The sequence below is a fragment of the Macrobrachium nipponense genome, chromosome 44 (assembly GCF_015104395.2).
Source record: "Macrobrachium nipponense isolate FS-2020 chromosome 44, ASM1510439v2, whole genome shotgun sequence".
NCBI lineage: Eukaryota > Metazoa > Arthropoda > Malacostraca > Decapoda > Palaemonidae > Macrobrachium > Macrobrachium nipponense.
This window is the reverse complement of record NC_087221.1, coordinates 22302885-22325384: the sequence shown is the minus strand read 5'-3', so window position 1 is coordinate 22325384 and position 22500 is coordinate 22302885. Positions and strand designations below refer to the sequence as shown.

At 35.6% G+C, this 22500-nt stretch overlaps 1 protein-coding gene across 3 annotated transcripts in view; it reads right to left on the bottom strand.

Moving 5' to 3' along the window:
• Positions 1-22500, bottom strand: part of LOC135204088 (connectin-like) — a 622057-nt gene that overhangs the window by 412443 nt on the left and 187114 nt on the right. For 2 of the 3 annotated variants that reach the window (XM_064234089.1, XM_064234091.1), the window contains exon 1: positions 13354-13749. The exons of the other annotated variant lie outside the window; for it this stretch is intronic. The gene's annotated coding sequence lies outside the window, so the exon portion shown is untranslated. Of the gene's footprint in view, positions 1-13353; positions 13750-22500 lie in introns of those variants that run through there. 3 annotated transcript variants of the gene reach the window in all.

Below are 22500 nucleotides of genomic sequence, written 5' to 3'. Positions count from 1 at the left end.
AGACATCAGTCAACATCATGATAGAAAATATATAAACTTTCAAATAGATACATTAAAAGAGTAATGCACGAGAAGTTTTCAAATAATAAATATACAATAAAAACTGACTGAAATAAATGATTAATTCCTTTATCATAAAAATAAAAACGAAGGAATATTCTATCTTTTTTATAACTTTATTTCTTCGGACACCCACTCTGTACTATGTCCAGGAAAACTGGTAAGACAAAACATCCTTTCATAGAATATTAAACAAATTCCCTGATAAATAAATAAATGAATAAATAAATAAACTCTAAGGTCCCAATACCAACCTCTAACATTCCATGCACATTACCTCTAACGAGAGGCATGCGGTACAAGATTACCTAGAGGTGGGTAAAAAAAGAAGCTTTCTTAGCGATAAAAAGAAAAGAATTAAATCTCTCACACAAAATATAGTAAGCCTTAGACACATACCTCTTATTGGACGTACTCAAAACGAAGGTTTACTCAAAGATATGTAAAAACACGTTCGCTTTAGCGACAAAGCCACACCTAAACCAACAATAGGTTACGGTTGTCACGAGCTTGAAATACCTTCTTGGATCAAAGTAATTTCAACCAGAAGCTCACCAAACAAAAAACAAATAAACAAACAGATAAAAAAAAAAAACTTAAAGCCGATGATTCGGATGTTCCCAAACGAACCTACTGGAATCAAAGTATTATACGATGTTATGTAACTTTAATAAAATAAAACTAGAAAAAAATACTAAATAAATATAAAGGGTAAGAAATAACATTCCCTTATGTTGGTGGTGTCACGTGCTTCATTGTGAGCAGCATATGCCGTTTGCACCAGATGCCACAGGACTGTTATTAGTTTTTAAATATTGACATTTCGGATGAAGTTGGAAACAATGGGACGAAACACACAAACACACACACAAGTAGATGGGAAGGAGGGGGAAGGGGTTACGGCTATCGTCCTAGAACCAGAGGGTAATCAGAGTGAGAAGGCATCTTCGTAGATAAGGATCTGACACAACACCCGAGAATGTTGTCGAATGCCGATGCAGGCGTTTCTTAAAGCAACCGGCAATAAGCATAGTAATTGGAACAGTTTGTGAGTTACACTTGCGTGCATGAGAGAGAGAGAGAGAGAGAGAGAGAGAGAGAGAGAGAGAGAGAGAGAGAGAGACTTTATCGATGTTTTCCGGTTTCTGGACTTTAACAAATAATACAAACACATACACAAGGAGAGAGAGAGAGAGAGAGAGAGTATGCGCTGAACTAAAATAAAATTAATTCGTAGTTCAGAATTATTTATTGATATACAGAGCTACTCTGACGTTTTGATATTTCTATAAAATTTATTTGTAAACTATACACTACACTGCATGGCCGGTATATGGTTTTTTGATACCTCAATGAAAAAACACCTTTTCGTAGTCAACATCAAAGCGCCCGCCCCCTCCCCCCCTCAAAAAAAAGCATACACACGCACAAGGGAACCAAATACTATCTTGAAAAGCATGCTAGTTTATATTTAACTTAGTTCCATACGAAAGAAATTATATATATACAGAGTTCAAACGGGCAAAAATTAAATAATTACATACTGTACATAACTACAACAAACAGCAACACCCTCTCTTTCAACTTTTATCACACACAACTTTATATATATAATATATATATATATATATATATATACTATATATATATATATATATATATATATACATACATATATATATATATATATATATATATAATATATATATATATATATATATATTATATATATATATATATATATATATACACGTTCATAAAAAAAGGTACATAAGACCTCCAGTACACGCACACACACAGACACCTCCGTATATCATAACCGAAATATCCGAGGTCCTTATCTCTGAAAAGGGGAATAGCACTTCCCCTCCTCCGCCCCCTCCCCAAACGAGGGCCCTCCTCCTCCTCCTCCTCCTCCTCCTCCTAACAACATGGCCTCCATTCATTCAGGGTGCGATTGACCTGACACGTTTTATAGGTGTGAAGTTCTTGGCTCACTACCTCCTCCAACCTCTTGCCACCTCATTTTTTTTTTCTTTTTTATTTTTTGAGACATTATTTCTGTCAAATGTGCGAGGTTTGGGGTAGCTGGGGTTTTAAAGGACTTTCATCTTTATATAGTTAGTTTCAAACATCTTTTTTCTTTTTAAATATGTTTCCATCTTTTGGTTTTTACGCTTTTTAAAATTTTTATTTACACTTTTTAAATTTTATTATTGACTTTTTAATTCTTTTATATATCTCCGACAACTGACAATTTTCACAATTTTTTTAAGTGGCGTTTCAAATTTTTTTTAACTTTTTATAGTTAGTTCCTACTCTCTCTTTTTTTTTTAAATACTTTATCATCTTTTAGTTTTTACACTTTTATTATTTGAATATCTCAGAACATTAACTATTTTGACTTTTCTTAAGTTGGAGTTTAAAAGGAATTTCTTCTTTATGCGGTCAGTTTCTAACAATGTTTTAAAAATGCTTTATCTTTTGGCTTTTACACGATTTGTTCATTTTATTTTTTTATTTCAACTGGTGCTTTCAAGATTTCATCTTTATGTCGTGAGTTTTTAACATCTATTTTCACTTTATTTTTTAGTTGGAGTTTCAACGAAATTTCACCTTTATGGAGTTTCCTCCTACTCTCTTTTTTAAAATAGTCTAGTCTTTTGATTTTTAAATCTTTCATTATTCGATATCTCAGAACACTGACAATTTTCACTCTAATCCTTAACTGAAGTTTTCTAAATACTTTTTATCTCTTGGTTTTAAACTTTTTCAATGTTTGATATCTCAGGGCCCTGAAAACTTTGACTTCTTCTTACATATGTTTTTTTTATTACAGGTCATTTCAAGTCAAGAATAATTTTTATCAAGAACTGATATCTTCCAATTCTCAGTCAAATGAAAAATGATCATTTAATCGGTATTTTTAGATATTTGATATTTCTGTATAAAATTTTGTTTCCTCTTTACCGTTACATAATATATCTCTTTGTGCGTTTGCAAATTTCGTTCTTGCTCTGCCACATAAAACTGGCAACCACCAAATAGCATCAAATTTATGTTCAAAATAATGACATGTTCTTATCGTCTTGATGTAAAAAAAATCTGACAGACAGGATATGGCAGCTGCAGTTAGATTAAACTGCTCTTGAGCAATGAGCGGTATCTAAAAACAAAAAAATAACTTAAAAAAGAGCTATAGCGCTCACCTAAGCCAGCTTCCTGCACTTGCAAGCGTATGATTAATATTTTTATAAAAAGGTTATGCAGTAAGGATGTCTATCTATCTATCGATTTATCTACACGCACGCACACACCACACATATATGTATACATACATACATACATACATATATATATATATATATATATATATATATATATATATATATATACGCATACATGTTACTTGTAACTCAACAATCAGCAGTCTGTGCGTCCTTAAGAACAAGATTTTTTTAAGACGTTATTCTAGTTTATGTATAAATGTGACACTCATATTATTGCTAAATAATGGTCCTTGGAGCCATTATCAAACACTGGTATCATATTGCACAAGGAAGTTTTCACGTATGTCCTGTCATTTTTCGCAAAGGATTTCCAACGAACAAGGTTCCCTTGGGAGGGCTCCGACCTCCATTTGCAAAAACTTGATTCCCCTTCATCCAAGGACTTTTCGTGCCAAGTTTAGGTAGAAATTGATTCCGTGGTTCTGGAGAAGTAAAAAATACATACATACATACATACAAATAAACATACAAGCATACAGCCATAACCTAGAGACAAGCGTTGACAGAACTTTGATCAGAAAAGCTCACTTGAGCTATCAGTTCAGGAGGGATGCAATTTAATCCGATAAAGCAAAATCAAATTCGGTGTGCAATGTCCGCAGATTCCAACAGTGAACTAAAATGAATGACGACAATCCTCTTTAAAAGGTATAATTTCTGAATTTACGAGGATGACTAGCGGGTGTACAGTAAGGAATTATAAGTTCAAGTCGGTTTATTATTTTAATCCTGTACTTTGAAAACGTCGGCGTGTATCCTCAGCTGTTCATTTGAATAACATGAAGGCAATCTTGAGCATGAATGTTTGGAAGACTTACACAAAAAAAAAAATGGTAAAAAAAATGGATGACCATCTGTAAATAAACCAAACCCTAACCACCAAGAAATAAATAAATAAATAAATAAATTAAAAAAAATACAATATCCAAATCCACGTCACAACCAGATGTACAGGAGTGTTTACGAAAAAAACCACACCAATTTGCATACAATGGCATTGTTAACCTCCCACCAGAATCATCAAAGGCATAATGACAAGCCTAATCTTTCATTCAGATCTTGGCATCAACATTCCTAAACCCTTGGTTCGCTGCTGGGAGATGAAGATTGGATCTTGACCAGATCTCCACCAGAGTTCAGGAAGTTACAGATATCTACCAGTAATTTTCTCTCTCTCTCTCTCCTCTCTCTCTCTCTCTCTCTCTCTCTCTCTCTCTCCTAGAGTTCAGGAAGCTACAAATACCTGGCAGTAATTCTCTCTCTCCAAACAAGCAAATAACCACAGTCACCTAAAAGCAAATAACGAAAGCTCCTAAACTCTCTAATCAAGTTTGTATCTACAAAACTATAGAAAAAAAAGAAAAAAAAAGCTAAATGACTCCCACCTGTATCCCTACAGATATTAAAGGACAAATATGCAAAAATAAAAAATGATACCAAAAGCACAATCTCTCTCTCTCTCTCTCTCTCTCTCTCTCTCTCTCTCTCTCTCTCTCTCTGGGAAGCCATTAAGCTATATCTCGGACCCCATTAAGCTCAAAAGCCTTTGATGATTTCCTGTAAGTAGCTTGACGTCTCCAGTGTACTATCACTCTAAGCCGCCTGCATCCAACTGACCCCTTATTAATGAAGACGATGGAATTAAAGCGATAATTAGAAGAAATTAGATATAATTTGGTCCCAACGGCGCTTCCTCAGATAAATTAGTGATGTTCTGGACACTGGTGGAGCGTCTGGACACTAAAATTCACCAAAATACCTTTCTTTCTTTTTTTACTTTTTACAGATACCGGGTTTCTGATCACAGATGGAGTTTTCATGATAAATTGACTTTATGAGGATGGCTGGAGTTCCTGTATATACATTGAGTTTTAGGTGATAAATGAAACCTGTGAGCTTACATGGAGCTTCTGAATATATACGGCTTCTAGTGATTATTGGGCCAGTGAGTTTCTAAACACAAGAAGGAGTTTCTGAAGATAAATGGCGTTTCTGATTGTATATTTCTAAATATATTAGGTTTACACTATCATCATATTTTCGTATTGTTTCCTATTTTGGTATTCTTTGGTGTGTGTGTGTGTGTGTGTGTGTGTGTGTGTGTGTGTGTGTACGTGTGTTAGAGAGAGAGAGAGAGAGAGAGAGAGAGAGAGAGAGAGAGAGAAGGGTTGAGATGTTTGTCATACATGAGAGTTACTTTTATTAGCAAACCAAACAAACAGCGTCCTTAATCAAAGGCTCTCTCGCTCCATGCTACTTAAAGCGAAGCCAAGAAAAATAAAGCATCGACAGTCTTACTACATATCTCTACAAAGACAAATAATTTCATCTTCGATAAAAGGGTCTTAAATTTTTTTGGAATGACTACTATTATACAAATAATAATAATAATAATAATAATAATAATAATAATAATAATAATAATAATAATAATAATGGCGAAGAAATCCAAAATGTTGGTAGTCTAAATGTATGTTAAACATTAATAAGGAAAATCGAGTAGGTTCTCGAAAGCCCTTATTACAAGGTTATTTTTTAATGTATATGTACACTGACATCATTCTGGATTTCTTCACCATTTTAGTAATACGCGTGATTATGAGTTTTTTTTTTTATAAATTATATGATACGAACAGATGTATGACAGAGTATGAATGATATGTAGCTACAGGGAATCCAAAAGTTGAACAAGTAAAAAATGGACCGAAGTTTCTTCGGCGCAATCGAGTTTTCTGCATATCGTATAATCAAGGCCACCGAAAATAAATCTAGCTCTCGGTGGTCTCGACCACGGCCCATGAAACTGTAACCAGGGCCCAGTGGTGGTCTGGCCAATATTGTTGCCAGACGTACGGTCGTGTCTAACTTTAACCTTAAAGAAAATAAAAAACTACTGAGGCTAGACTAGGGCTGCAGTGTGGTATGTTTGATGATTGAAGGGTGGATGATCAGCATACCAATTTGGAGCCCTCTAGCTTCAGTATAGTTTTAAGATCTGAGGGCGGACAGAAAAAATTGCTGACGGACAGAAAAAGGCTGCCCAATAGTCTTCTCTTCAGAAAAACTAAAACGAACGGGATAAAACATGATAAAGAGGGGAAGTGTTGGAGATGCCGGCTAAAAGAAACGTGGGTATTTTTTGTTTTAAAAAGGAGGCACGGGTAGAATATAAAGGAGCTGGAACGACAACAATCGGCAGTTGGGACCGCGGAACTTACACGATAAAATCGCAAGTCTGGACTCGGCGTTAAATGATAGCCACGACTTCTTAAGTCCTCGATTAAAGATTCTGGGAAAAGCTCCCCGCTGAAAGAGTAAAATGAAGGGACTCGGCATTTCCGGATGATACTGTTTGGTATACGCCTGCTAAGTCCGGAGTTGGCTCCCGCCCATCAGTCAACCCAGTTGTAAATGAGTACGAGCATCTGATCATGCCAATAGAAAAGGTGTGAGGCTTGCAGCCTCACCTCTTAAGAATGGTTAAGAAACCGGAAAACTATTCTTTCTGGTACCACCACTAAACAGGATAAATCTCTCTCTCTCTCTCTCTCTCTCTCTCTGTATATATATATATATATATATATATATATATATATATATATTCATATATATACATATATACGTATATATACACATATAACATATAATATATATATATAATATATATATATATATATATGATTTCTTTTCAAGGAAGATACCTGAAGACACACCGCGTTACCCAGATGTGACTTTCCCCCTCAAAACAAATACAATTAACTCCCCCTTGTTTAGGCAAACGCCTTCCCTCAGTCCAAATAGTGGTGTTGTATTCCTCCGTCATCACCCGATCTACCCTGGTCCCGTCATCACCACCCAACGCCTCCATATCCATAAAACCCCTCACCTTTAGTCGCTGCCTCCGTCACCACTAGTCCTATACCCTACCAACCCCCTTAGAAAATAAATAAATGGAAAAAAAGTGATGTCCAAGTGATGACACCACTTGACCAACATCATTACTGCCCTCTCCCATGTTTGGGTGATGATTCACGCAAAGGCTTCTGGTATTTTTGACGATGCTGATACATCTTACTGGGTTTGATCCTGGTTCGATTAGCTCGCCAAGGTTCCTAAAACGGCAGCAAAAAGTGTCGCAAACATTCTTATGACTTCTCATAACCGTTTCATGAACCTTAGAGCAGCAGCCACTGAATACTTCCGCATCTCTTAACTGCCAAGAGAACATTAAACCAACAAGGTTTGCTTACTTGTTGTATTAACTGCCCAAAAACCTAAACAGCAACAACAGTTATAAAACATCAGTAAAACAGCTGATGTATCATCTACTATTTTCTGAGATAGCCTGCATTCTTTTATACATTCTCGCCAATTTTTCTTCTTTACGACATGGATTAATTGAGGGACGTCAATCGTCTTCTCCATTAGGCCTAAGCATATTACATTTGGAACTAAAAATCTGTAACCACTAGTCAACAGTTTTCGTTTATATTAAACTTCTGGCATAGTTCTCCATTATAGGAAAAAATACGATACAGTACCATAATCATACTTCCTTCCGCATGAACAACTTCATGGTAGATCTAGTTCATGCTCTCATTCTACCCCCAGCCAGAGAGAGAGAGAGAGAGAGAGAGAGAGAGAGAATAGGCCTATTCACCGAGCAGCAAATTAGTTAATTAATTTCTTGATGAAGACTGACATATATAAAAATAAAGCCAAGAAAACCCCACAAATAAAAAAAAATAGCAATTACATCCCAAACAAAAACCAACAAGCTAATTGGGCTGACAAGACTAATTTCGCTTCGAGAACGAGTTTCCTCTCAATCTTGGCAGGAGGGCGACCGGTAGCCACAAACAGTGATTCTCGACATCCTACGCTCCCGTGGTCGCTACGCCTACTGCTGCTGCTGCTGAATGCTGATCAAGAAAATATATATCTGGCCTGGCCCCCAAACCCAAAAGTTATCGTACAGGAACGTGGCAGCATCGGTCTAGTGTGCTCGGCTGCTCTGCTCTTAAGGGTAATTCGTGTTTTTCCTTTGCTTTTTCGTAAGGCAATTAAAAGTTTCGTTTTTTCTAGAAGTTTACTTTTATTATCTGCCTTGCCTCATTCCCTAAGTTCTGTGCCTGTTTCTCTATGTCAGATGAAACTGAACTATGATTCTCTCTCTCTCTCTCTCTCTCTCTCTCTCTCTCTCTCTCTCTCTCTCTCTCTCTCTAGCTTTGCTAACAGATATCTAACATGTTTGATAGCGCAAATTGCCGACCTTTTTTTCCAACAGGAATTTAAATTTTCTTTAATCTCTCTCTCTCTCTCTCTCTCTCTCTCTCTCTCTCTGTAGATTGGAAACTCGCTATCACAATTCGCCAAACAAACATATAACCTCTCTCTCTCTCTCTCTCTCTCTCTCTCTCTCTCTCTCTCTCTCTCTTCATAACACTTAGCTATACAACTTTTCCGCTGGTCTGCTTGCCGGCGTCTTAATTGTTCCAACTAAGTTCTTGGCAAAGAATTGCTGTCACGATATTACGAGGCTCAAGAGTCATGGCTCTTTCGTAGCATTTATGCTCCTAAGAAAAGAACATAAAACTCAAGAATTATTTGCCCTGTTTGAGAGAGAGAGAGAGTTATTCACATATACTGCTTTGCAAATGCTATTGCTATTGGTATGCAAGTCTGAGAGAGAGAGAGAGAGAGAGAGAGAGAGAGAGAGAGAGAGAGAGAGAGACTCACTAAGTTCATTGCAACTGACAATAAGAAACAAACCACAAGACAAACGCACACACACACACACACACACACACACACACACCACACACACGTACAGAATCAAGAACTTCATTGCAATAAATATACCAATACGTAAACTGAGTACAATACAAACAGAGAGAGAGAGAGAGTTTGGCATCCACATTTTAGCTGCACAGTTCTGAGGGTCAGGTTCCCTCCTGTACAAAAGGCCACTAATCAAAGCTGCGCTTTGTTGGCACCCCACCGACTTCTGAGATCATGGCTTTGTATTTCTCTGGGAATTAATGATACCCTTAGCAATTCTGCAGGAAGCCATAATACGAGGTGTTTCTCAAAGAATGCTGCATGATTTTACGGACGAATGTGGCATTTCACCCTCACTTCTACAGAATAATAAATCATCGCCTCATTTTCGACCCATTCCAACAAGAATACCTGAATCCATTCTACAAAATTATGACAAAAATCTAAATTTCTATTTCATTAAACATTCTAAAGGATGCTACAGAAACCTAATTTCACGACCAGTGAGAAAAACGTGAATTACTAAAATCACTACGTAGGCCTAATCCTTAGACTAGTACCATATTTTTCACTATACTCTGTTTTTTTTTTTCATCTGTCCATCCGCCTGTGGTGTTTTTGTATGGTAACACTGCGTCCCGGGCTTTAGATAGTTACATTCAGCTTACATTCAACGATTATTATAATATCCTATTTCGAATATTAACGGTGTAATTCGCATACAGTAAATTATTAAAACACTTTTCAGTTGCAAATGTACAACCCAGATATCCTTTTATTTACCTGAAACTTACACATAGCGTAACTATCTAAAGTCCGGGACGCAGTGTTACCATACAAAAACACCACAGGCGGATGGACAGATGAAAAAAAACAGAGTATAGGAATGCTTAGGCCATTTCCCAAATCCTTTCATAGCTCTTGAAACGGAACCTCTGTCTGTAATTTAGTAAAATAACTCGAAAAAGGAAATCCCCAGCCACTTGAAATGAACTTGGAATCCGATGTAACCCAATGACATATAAACAAAAGAACGGGAATAGAAGTAGGGGTAATTACTTTATCAAATATTAAATCTATAGTCCCTTGTGAACGCTACTACTGTGAACCGGAGCTGCCTAACCGCTCCAGTACCGGATTATTAAGTACATATATTCAGTTGTAAAAGTTATATGTACGACCATGAATATATATATATATATATATATATATATATATATATATATATATATACATATACATATATATATATATATATATATATATATATATATATAGATGCTTAAAAATCACAGTAGGTGTACGTGACTTCATTAATAAGCGAATACCACAGGAAAATGATAGTCAGAAATCCAAGTGCTTTCGTCTTTACTAAAACATTGTCAAGGAACGAATGAAATTACAGTTGGGAGAGGAGTTATCAGCAAACAACAACTTTCAAGATACAGATGGTTAATTGTCAAAAAGGTAAAATTAAAGAGATAATCCACGATTATCGGATATCACACGGTCACAAAACTAACCATAGATTTAACCCTAACAGAAACTACAAAGTACCCGTAGAGTCCAAAACATGTAAAAACTGAATATATTAAGCAACAAAATTAATATATTCAGTTTTTACATGTTTTGGACTATACGGATAGTTTCTGTTAGGGTTAAGTCTATGTTTAGGTTTGTGACCGTGTGATATCCGATAATCATGGATTATCTCTTTAATTTTTACCCTTTTTACAATTAACCATCTGGTATTCTTGATAGCTTTCTCTCCAACTGTATTTCATTTGTTCCTTGACAATGTCTTAGTAAAGACGAAAGCGCTTGGATTTCTGACTATCATTTTCCTGTGGTATTCGCTTACACACACACACACACACACACACACATGTATATATATATATATATATATATATATATATATATATATATATATATATATATATACACGTATACAGAGGCGTCCCATATTCCGTGTGGCCTATAGCCTATGTGCTATGCATATAAACCAAAATAACCCAAAGAATATCTGTATGCAAGCACTATCTACAGTATTTTGGGTAATAACATTAAACAACCAATACAGGATGTAGTACATCAATTAGGTCTAACATTAATCAACAAACATTCTTAATTTAACTTGAGAGGCATGATATTTAGTATACAAAACTATACGTCCAAAATGGAGAATGTGAACTAAAAGATCATTCAGAACAGACTAGGCAAGTCTACGGTCATTTCACATATATTTCAAAGTTACGTCTACCGGCAGTAGTTTATTGATCATAAAGCCGGTTTGAAGTGCTCAACAAATATTCGTCAAACGTGTATATCTTAAGAAAATGGCAACTATATGCTAACTGTGTAAGAGAGAGAGAGAGAGAGAGAGAGAGAGAGAGAGAGAGAGATTAAACTACACAATCACATTTGCTCTGAAAAATCATTTTACAAATAACACTAGTCTAACGTTTAAAGAAATTTACAAATATCGGGTTAAGGAATAGCTAAAAAGCTACAAACTAAGTAAATACATAAACATTAATATTAGATAAACGAATCAATCAAATAAAAATGCCATTCCAAATTCCGTACAAGAGGGAAGGTTGAGTTAAGGATATCCACCCTCCCCCACCCATTGTAAACAACGACGTCTTACCGAAACTTCCAGCAGACCTTAGATATCTGGTGCTGGTGGCAACGAGTCACAATGAGGTATGACCACAAGTCATTAGAGCAAGTAAGGAAGGAAAGCAAGAAAAAAGAATGAGCTGCGATCACATTTATTTTTAACAAACCCCACCCAAAACCATCAGCTGAATTCTGAATGCCACTGAAGATTTATAATCGCACGGACTGACTGATTCAATAAAATAACTGGCGTCGCAAAAACTAGTCATACTCATATTCTCAATGAGCGAAAATTTTGGTGAATTTATGAATCGAGTTCTAAAAACAAGCACCCACATTACATGTGTTCTTGTAAACTTTTTAACACCAATATATTTCCAATTTTCTCTTTCAAAAGTATAGGAATTAGGTTCTCTCTCTCTCTTATAGGTTCTCTCTCTCTCTCTCTCTCTCTCTCTCTCTCTCTCTCTCTCTCTCTCATACACACACGCATAAATTCATACAGATTGACAGATAGATATAGATATAAATATGTATTAGTTACGACGTCGTAAGTTTCGCTGGAGAGTTCAAATCTCCAGCGAGGCTAGAGCAACAAAACAACATAGACACACTTCATTATCTCCATAAAAATTAACAGTTTCTCTGTAGACCTAAGCGGCTATCTGGTAAGAAATTAACAGCACTGGGTCGAAACTAGAGTAGACAAGAGCATGAAATTTGCAGACTCATCCCAAAATTCTTGCACCCACACGAGGCACAAAAAAATCCAAGCCCATGGTAACATTTGATCTTGCAGGGGTCGCTAACTTATTAAAAGACGCCCACTCTAACTTCTCTACGTCAGTTGGTGTTACGGCCAGGATTCAAAATCATCCTAAGGTAAATCTTTGGGATATATACGTATGTGTGTGTGCGTGTGTGTGTGTGTGTGTGTGTGTGTGTTTGTTTGAGTGTCTATGCATCTACATTTTCCAATTACCGTAATATCCAATGACCATTCACAAGAACTTTCAAAAAGAAAAAAAGAATGTTATAGTAAGCCTATATCCTTTTAATTTATAAGAAAGAATAGGCCTTGGCTACTCACCAAAACGTTGATGGCCTATATGAAGTTGAAATACGGAAATAACCAAAAAACTAATCACTAAACTCCAGTGTCATTAACCGTTTCAACATCGTAATTAACTTTCTATGCCATTAGGACACAAGCTGCAACGCATTAACAGCGATTCTCTTATTAACTGACATTCCAGTTAGCCTATCATTAAGCCAAGCTAATCACGGACTAGCCTATTTGGCTTTTGACAAATAGTGCATAATTTTCCCTCTGTCCTTTGAAAGTTATAGGCCTAGGCTGTAAGAATGTATGATTTTTTTCAGAGAAATGGATAGGTAACATATTCATCTACAGGTCTATATAAGAGCAATAATGAAATATATGTATACATATATATATATATATATATATATATATATAATATATATATATATATATATATATATATATATATATATATATATATATATATATATATATATATATATATATATATATATATATATATATATATATTACATTTAAAACTATACTTACCTTTAAAATTGCTTTCCCGATGTCAATAAACTGTTGAAAAGCTTTTAATCCAACTTTCTTCGTTAGCTGCAAACTATAGATATACTCTAGGCCTACTATTTTCAAAAACCACAAAACTTTATGTCATTCCTCTTTGGGATCGAAAAAAAATTTAAAATTTTTAAAAAAAGGGAATCAAAAGCGAGTTTCTCCTCTACGGATCATATTTCACAGCATCCTTGTTGTGTAAATAATCACTGCCAGGTTAAACTTTCAAGATAAAAAATCACCTTTTCCTTATCCGGAAATGTAAAAAAAAAGTTTCGAGTGTCGCGGCGGCGGCCAGATCGCATCCGGACAAGAGAGAGACGCCCCTACACACGCCGTCACCTTTCGAGACACACTGAATGACTTTGCCATGCCAGAGTCAGTGTGTGCGTTCAGGAGGAGGAAGAGGAGGAGGAGGAGGAGAAATAGGAGGGAGGAGGCGTTTTGCCCCGCTGACCAAAATTATCGTACGCGCAAGAGTATAACATTCTCTTATATTTATCAGATGTTATCGCCCTCCTCCTTCTCAACCAATCCTCCCCCGGCCCCTTCCCCTCCCATCCCTGAACCCCGTACCGCCTTCGTAGGCGTTTCGTGATTATTCCTTTCGTTTGATTTTCGTTTAACCGGTTTTAATTCAGATTGTTCAGACTGGTTTTGTGATTTTTTTCAAATTATTTAGTTGCTAACCGTTATCTGAACCGGCTGCTCATTAAGGTACCGTAGCTTGGACCGTTTTATTGAATATTTTATTTTTTTGTCAGGTCAATTCGTAGCATCTACCCAACGAATTGTCGCTAAGTAGGCCCCGTTTCAGTGGCAACACTTTATCAAGTTACCCATGTTCGTGCAAGGAAGACATCACATTTACGAGCATGTGCGAGTGTCTTGTCTTCAATTACGCAAAGAAAGGATACACACACACCACACACACACCACACACACACACACACACATATATATATATATATACATACTTTATATATATATATATATATATATATATATATATATATATATATATCTAATAAAAGGAGCCCATAAAAACACCAAAATGTAGAGAGAAAAAGTACTATATTTCAGAGACTGCTGTCTCCCTCTTCAGGTACCTGAAGAGAGAGACAGCAGTCTCTGAAATATAGTACTTTTCTCTCTACATTTTGGTGTTTTTATGGGCTCCTTTTATTAGATGGAATTCTGTTGTTACAGAACATTTTTACCAGTCATATATATATATATATATATATATATATATATATATATATATATATATATATATATATAATTTGTTTTTGGCTACTAGTAATGTCTACTTGGTGCAAAATCGGGCTGAAGGCTACATGATCCCAAAAAGTTCCAAATCTCAATATAACACAACTTTTCGTGTAAATGTTTGAGTTATAAAGGCTTTACAAAACTAAGGTAAAAGAACAGATGTCAGTAACTACCGAAAGGCAGCAATTTCGGAATGAGTGACTAGCGCTGTGACTACTTAACTTTCTGATGTTCCTGACAGACTTCTGTCATTTGCTTCGTACTGAGCGCATCCAAATTTCATCGCAGGTATGTTCGGCTAGTTACCCGATGGTTTTTAACTGAATTATTTAGGACACCGTTTAAAACGCTTCTCATTATCTAAGACATCACCATTACGCCATCACCAACTCAGCCTCCAACGCCGTGTGAGCTTACGAATGAATAAAAAAAAAGTTATGTTAATATATGCAGTGCCAAATACCTACGCCTCTGCTTTCCGATTAATGAAGTGAGACAACGGTGGTTTTAGTCAGTACTTGGAAAGGTTACCACTTACGAAACAAAGACACAGTTGGCACAAAAACACTCATGACTATTCATTTTATTGGGCTAAGGACACGGGGCGCGGGAGAGGGGGTGGCAACCTCACCCCATAAAGAAATGTACTGAAAAAGTTATGACAGACCTCGGGAGTCTGTTTTGAACGGAAATAGGTGACAACGAGATTGGAAAACGAAACAGAGTCTGATTAAGTTACGAGTGATTTTTTTTTTCATGAAAACAATTATCATTATCTGCACATCATTAATTATGAGTCTTGTTAGCAAAACAAAGCAATTACCAGTATCAACGCTTCATGCAGTATTCATTAGCCCTGTGACAAAGCGGAAAAGAAAATAATTATTTGCGGATAAACAATTCTCCTCCAATTTTTGCTCTCACGCCACCGCCTATCCCCACACCACACACCCCCTTCCTGGGCCCCCTTCCCCTCAGCCCACCTCGCCCGTTTTTAATCGAGTTAAAAAAGAAAAAAAGAATACTGTTATCTTTACCAGGTTTATTCTTGTATACATTAAGAGAGAGAGAGAGAGAGAAGAGAGAGAGAGAGAGAGAGAGAGAGAGAGCATAATCTTTTTGACAAATGCCCAAATATAGAATGTTTTGGCAGTATCAGCTGTTTCTCTTTCATTTGACGAGCCAGCTTACTTCACTCGCACACTGAGTTAGGCTATACAGTTGAGAAAGGTTAAATTAGGTTAGAAGGTGATAGCGGCTAGTTACAAAAACTGCAATGCAGTCAAATAAAAAAGAATGAAAAAAAAAAGACTGCGTCGAGATATATCTGAAAACACTCACTCTATTTTAAGTATTTTTTAAATTCATATATATATATATATATATATATATTATATATATATATATATATATATATATATGTGTGTGTGTGTGTGTGTGTGTGTGTGTATGTGTGTGTGTGTGTGTAAATAAATGTATTTATACAAATATATTTATATATGTATACACACACACACACACACACACACACACACACACACATATATATATATATATATATATATATATATAATATTGATGTTTATTGATGCATGCAGCACGAAAAATGGCAGTTTCTTTGTTACCTAGCTTTCAGTATTTTTGCATGGCTGGTTGTTTACTTGGTTCAGATTAAGTCGATCTTATGCCAGCAGGTGCTTTAGACTTAGGGTGCCCATTAAATGCCCGCAAGGTAGAATAGACTCAACAGCGGTCGCCAACCGGTGGTCCACAGACCACTGGTGGTCTATTTTCATGGTCCGCAGAAAATTTGGGACATTATTTAAAATTTTAAGTTTTCTTAATCCTCTTCAGGCAACCCTGATACAAATTGCACAGAAGACAGAGAGCCCAGTGTTGCCAATATAGTCTTTTTGATGCTAGATTTAGCAATTTAGGGTGAATTAGCATTAAACATCTGGATCCAACATTGAGAAAAAAAACCGCATTAACTAACTAACAGCATTATTAATTAAAATAAATTACATATTATAAATATGAATTTATCCCAATGTAGTATACTACATAAAATGGTTATCAAATAAATGCATTTGCCCTTTTTTTTTAATTCATATTAGTCGTCAGGCAAATTTACACTTATACATTTCGTGGTCCATGAAGTTCGAAAGGTTGGCGACCGCTGGCAATAGACAGTAGGCGGTCTGTTGACGACCCCTGCACTGTCCAATCTTACGAAAACTGACGAAGGAGCTGGGAAAAACCCAACTGACTGATTTACAAAGAGCAAACATCCGTATTACAAGAGATTTTAAATCATTTTGTTACTGCCTTCACCTGTCGGACGAAATTGTGCATGTCCTGTCGAAGACATGACATAAAAACGCTTAAAAAACTAATCAACAGGAAAACAAACAAACAGACTGGCCTTAAACGTCGGAAGGAAGCTAAACATGACCAGGCCAATCCTTACGTGCTTTTATTTAACTTGACTTCCGCATCTGACCATATGTTTGGGTAAAATCTTGTGACTCATTTTTCGACCTGTTCCATTCGTCCGATGGACTTTAAATTTTGCATGGTTACTCAATCTCAGTGACAATACAACCTTACATGATCAGTAGGTCAGTAGTGACCTCTAGTGAGCTTATAGTGACCTCTCCCAGTATCTCAGGATTTATATGAAAATCTTCGAATTTTCCACACCTTTGACTCGTGAGACTAAGTTAATAATTTTACTGGTTTTCCAATCCTTCTCTGGCTCGACAGGATATCACGTTCAATTTATTTTAGCTGCAAACATAAATCGGTTACAATTTCTGTCAAAACTAAAAAGTATAGAAAAAAATCAATTCAAAACACGCTTTTATTAAAGTGCACTAGCAATAGAAAAAAATTTTGAGACACCAAGATTCTCTTACAATTAATCACGTCTAATATAAATAAAAGCGTGGCCACCGAACATGGAAGGAAATATTACAAAAAATAAAAAACGAAATTTCTTTTTTTTAGCGTTTCCTTAGATGTTTGGCGCCCACGCTTTTATTTCTGCAAACATAGTTAATTATAAGAAAATTCTGGTGTCTTAAAAATTACTTGTTAATTTCTAGTGCACTTCAATAGAAGCGTGTTTAAAAAAATGCTTTTAAACAGGTGTTCTTCAAGAACGTCTAAAAGTTACACATGAATAAAAATCCCACAAACAAGAATTAACCATCTAAGTAACTAAGAAACAAACAACAACAAACCATCCAAATAACTAGAAACCAAACAAACAAGAACAAACCATCTGAGTAACTAGGAAACAAACAAGAACAAACCATCTGAGTAACTAGGAAATAAACAAGAACAAACCATCTGAGTAACTAGGAAACAAACAAGAACAAATCATCTGAGTAACTAGGAAATAAACAAGAACAAACCATCTGAGTAACTAGGAAACAAACAAGAACAAACCATCTGAGTAACTAGGAAACAAACAAGAATAAACAAAACAAACTAGAACAAGCCATTTGAGTAACTATTTGTGAGTAACTAAGAAACAAAGAAGAACGGATCATTTAAGTAACTAGGAAACAAAGAAGAACAAACCATCTAAGTAACCAGGAAACATAAGAGAACAGACATAAAATCGGCGAAGAAAGAACATCCGAGAGGGGTATATATAAACCCATTAAGTGACAGGCGCTCGGATGAAAAGCTTATCCTTGGGAAGACAATGAACGTGATCTGATAGCCATGCAAGACAGGTGCTGAAGTGCATTAGACCTTCTACGAGTACAATAATAGACTACTTGCGTTGAAAGAGAATTATTATTATTATTATTGTTATTATTATTATTATTATTATTATTATTATTATTATTATTATTATTATTATTATTATTATTATTATTATTATTATTATTATTATTATTATTATTATTATTATTAAACGATCTGATAATGTCGATGGAAGACATATTTGTACCATAAGGGGACTTAGTTGAGAGAGAGAGAGAGAGAGAGAGAGAGAGAGAGAGAGAGAGAGAGAGAGAGGCCACAAAATCCCACAAAACTTGTTAACGAGTGAAGCGAATAAAATGAGCTTCTGTGTCTTCAACTCGCTGTCGAAAAGAAAGTTAGTTATTATTTTTATTATTATTATTATTCGACTGCAATACAACAGACAAACTTTATTCTATTCTAAGTTCATGAACACGTGTCAGTTCCAGGTCGGATAAAAGGGAAGGAGATGGGCATAAGGTGATCAACTAACCTTATAGAGGTCTGGTGCATACAAACATTTGGTTCCAACTGAGTCCGAAATCCTAGAAACAAGAGAGACATAATAACAAATTCTTATATATACGACAGACGTCTTGCAAAGCAGAAACAAGACAAATAAAGGCTATGAATAATGAACGCATGTTTTAGATCATCCCTTAACTTGTTACTTTGGATTCGGAGATTGGGCAGACAGTTCATTTCAAAGTCTAGTCGTAGCTGGAATAAATATGAGCGTTCACAAAAGGAGTTGGCGACGTCTCTCTCTCTCTCTCTCTCTCTCTCTCTCTCTCTCTCTCTCTCTCTCTCTCTCACATAAAAACACAAGAACACGTGTATATAATTATATACATACACACACACACACATGTATATATATATATATATATATATATGTGTGTGTGTGTGTGTGTGTGTGTGTGTGTGTGTGTAATTGTAATAGCCACAATGCCGCGTAACGTCTCGATACAATTACTTATGTATCCGGTAAAAATGAACATTAGACTTTATATATAAGCAGTTGGCGACGTCTCTCTCTCTCTCTCTCTCTCTCTCTCTCTCTCTCTCTCTCTCTCACAAACACACAAAAACACGTGTATATAATTATATACATGCATATATATATATATATATATATATATATATATATATATATAAACACACACACACACACACACACATATATATATATATATATATATATATATACATATATACACATACAAAATTCAACTCTAGCCTAAAGCTCATCTTATATGTTTCGTACAAAACTACCGAAATAAAATTACAAGTAAAAAATCAATAAAAAAAAAACCCTTTGCTTTATGTTACAATGTACTACTACATTACTTGACCACAACCACTTCTAGGGATCTCATGAGAAAAACAAAGAACTTGCTGAAGAAAATCGCCGAAAGATAACTACGTTAAGAAGCACATCAAGTCAGCTCACGTTCCTGATTAATATGACGACTGTTATTCTCCGAGAGAGAGAGAGAAGAGAGAGAGAGAGAGAGAGAGAGATGGGCTAAGGAACAATATACCTGATCAGCCTTGTAGCAATATGGAGAATTGCCAACGTCTGATCACATAACAAAGATCGCACAAATCGGCTCATCTACAAAGTAGAACTCAAGAAGCATTAGAAGGAAGTTAATCATTGCTTGAATGTAATAATAAAGCCATGATCCTCGTCTTAGTTTGTCGGGAATACGTGATTTTCCAAATCTATCAGAATCTAGAGAGGTAACTCTATAAGTCTAGTAGGCTCCTGTAACTGAGAAATATCACAACAATCTCATTCTTAAATCTGACTTCAAAAATAATATCAAGTTTGCTTGTTTGTTTGTTACGAGGATTAGGTGTGGAATTTTACGAAAGCGGCACTTGTCACGGGCAACTTGTGATCAGATGGCAACTTGTGATTAGATTTTGGGATGGTTCCTATTCTGGATAGGGAACCTTTTCGAAGGTTAGGGTTGAAGGAGGGCGGTTTTGGATTTCCTCAGCTGTGGGGCAAGTTCGTAGACACCGGGCTCTCTTGTTTTGACTAGTTTCCATTCTATTAATAACATTCGTTAATCCTGCATTCATATATATATATATATATATATATATATATATATATATATATATATATATATTATATATATATAAGCGAATACTACAGGAAAATGATAGTCAGAAATCCAGGATTTCTTGACTATAATTTTCCTGTGGTATTCGCTTATTCAATGAAGTCACGTGCATCTACTGTGATTTTATTTATATATTAGTATATATATATATATATATATATATATATATATATATATATATATATATACATATATATATATATGTATATATATATATATATATATACATACATATATATATATATATATATATATATATATATATGTGTGTGTGTGTGTGTGTGTGTGTGTGTGTGTAACCACACGTTCACCATGACGCAACCACGATCACTATATATTTTACCTAATTCGCTTCTATCATCCGAGACATCACCCTGATACCAAATGCGTGACGGGAGCCACCACGAATCCTTGCAGATTATTGCGAATTCCCGAACTGAAAATGATCCCCATTCTATTCAAGAGTAGATAGATGTTAGCCACCTTCACCTGCTCACCCCAGACCCCTCGTCGACGTCATGATAACAAGAAGTGGGAAGAGCAGAAAAAGTGTTTTGCAAACAGGTAGGTTTCAGTTTAAATGGGCCCCCCTTCCATTCTGGGTCTCAGGTTCCTATAGCTTGAGGGTAGAATGCTTTTAAGAGCGCTGCCCTGTTCTGTTGGTTTTCCTTCAGTACCTGTTATTTTTATGTTTTATTTAGCTTATTTATTTATCTAATTAGCCTATCTATTTAATTTATTTATCTTGATATATGAATCATCCCTCTCTCTAATATAGCCTATGACACGTATACACACGTATAATAAGTATGAATGTATATATACATAATATATACATTCATACTTATAAGCTATATGTGTGTACAACCAAACGCACGAGCGTGCGTATACCCACGCACACAAGCATGCATGTGCTTTGAAATTACAATGACACTGGAGATGTCTTCGATATAAAGACGGAACAGTTCAAGAAAAATACGAAGGTTTTATCTTTCCTTTGCTAGATCTGCGCGAGCGCATACGCACAATATATATATATATATATATATATATATATATATATATATATATATATATATATATATATATATAGTAATGTCCTTATGTTCGCGCAGATCTACCAAAGGGAAAATAAAATACTAGGTATATTTCCTAACCTGTTCCGTCTTTATATCGTAGACATCGCCGGCGCCATTGTAATCTCAAGCACATGCATGCGTGTGCGCATGCGTATACGAACGCTCGTGCGTGTACTTGTACACACACACATACATACGCACGCACTTGCAAGTGTCTGCACGACCAGGATAAGAACGCCAATGATATACAGCCGACGGAGAATACTGATATGTTCGAACAGGATATTGGCAAGAGGGCAGGTACTCAGAAGAAGGAGAGAGAGAGAGAGAGAGAGAGAGAGAGAGAGAGAGAGAGAGAGAAGTAAAAAGATATCCCATTAAGTGCCGCGTGGATGCTGCTGGTATTTCGGGAGATAACTGATAACATATTGGCGAGAAGGATGCTGCTGCTGATACCGCAATGATGACTTGGCCCGACGGAGGCGCCTACAGCGGCCGCACGCTGAAGCGAGCTAAAATTAACTTGTTTTGTGGAAGAGAATGGAAGGAAGATATGATGGTGGTAAGATTGTGGTACTTCATGATGCACAGGGAATGGTAGGAATGAAGACGGCTGTGTATTTACTTGAGAGAACAGCAGGAGCAAATATAGGGTAAGCAGCGGAACATCTCATTTTAAGGGAATATTTTGTATATATATGTGCGTGTGTGAGTGTATTCATAGGTCAGTATGTTTATATAATTTTGATACATACAAGCATACGTATAAATATATATATATATATATATATATATAATATATATATATATATATAATAGCTATATATACTATGTTTTAAGTTGATATTAATTTAATCCTTGTAAAT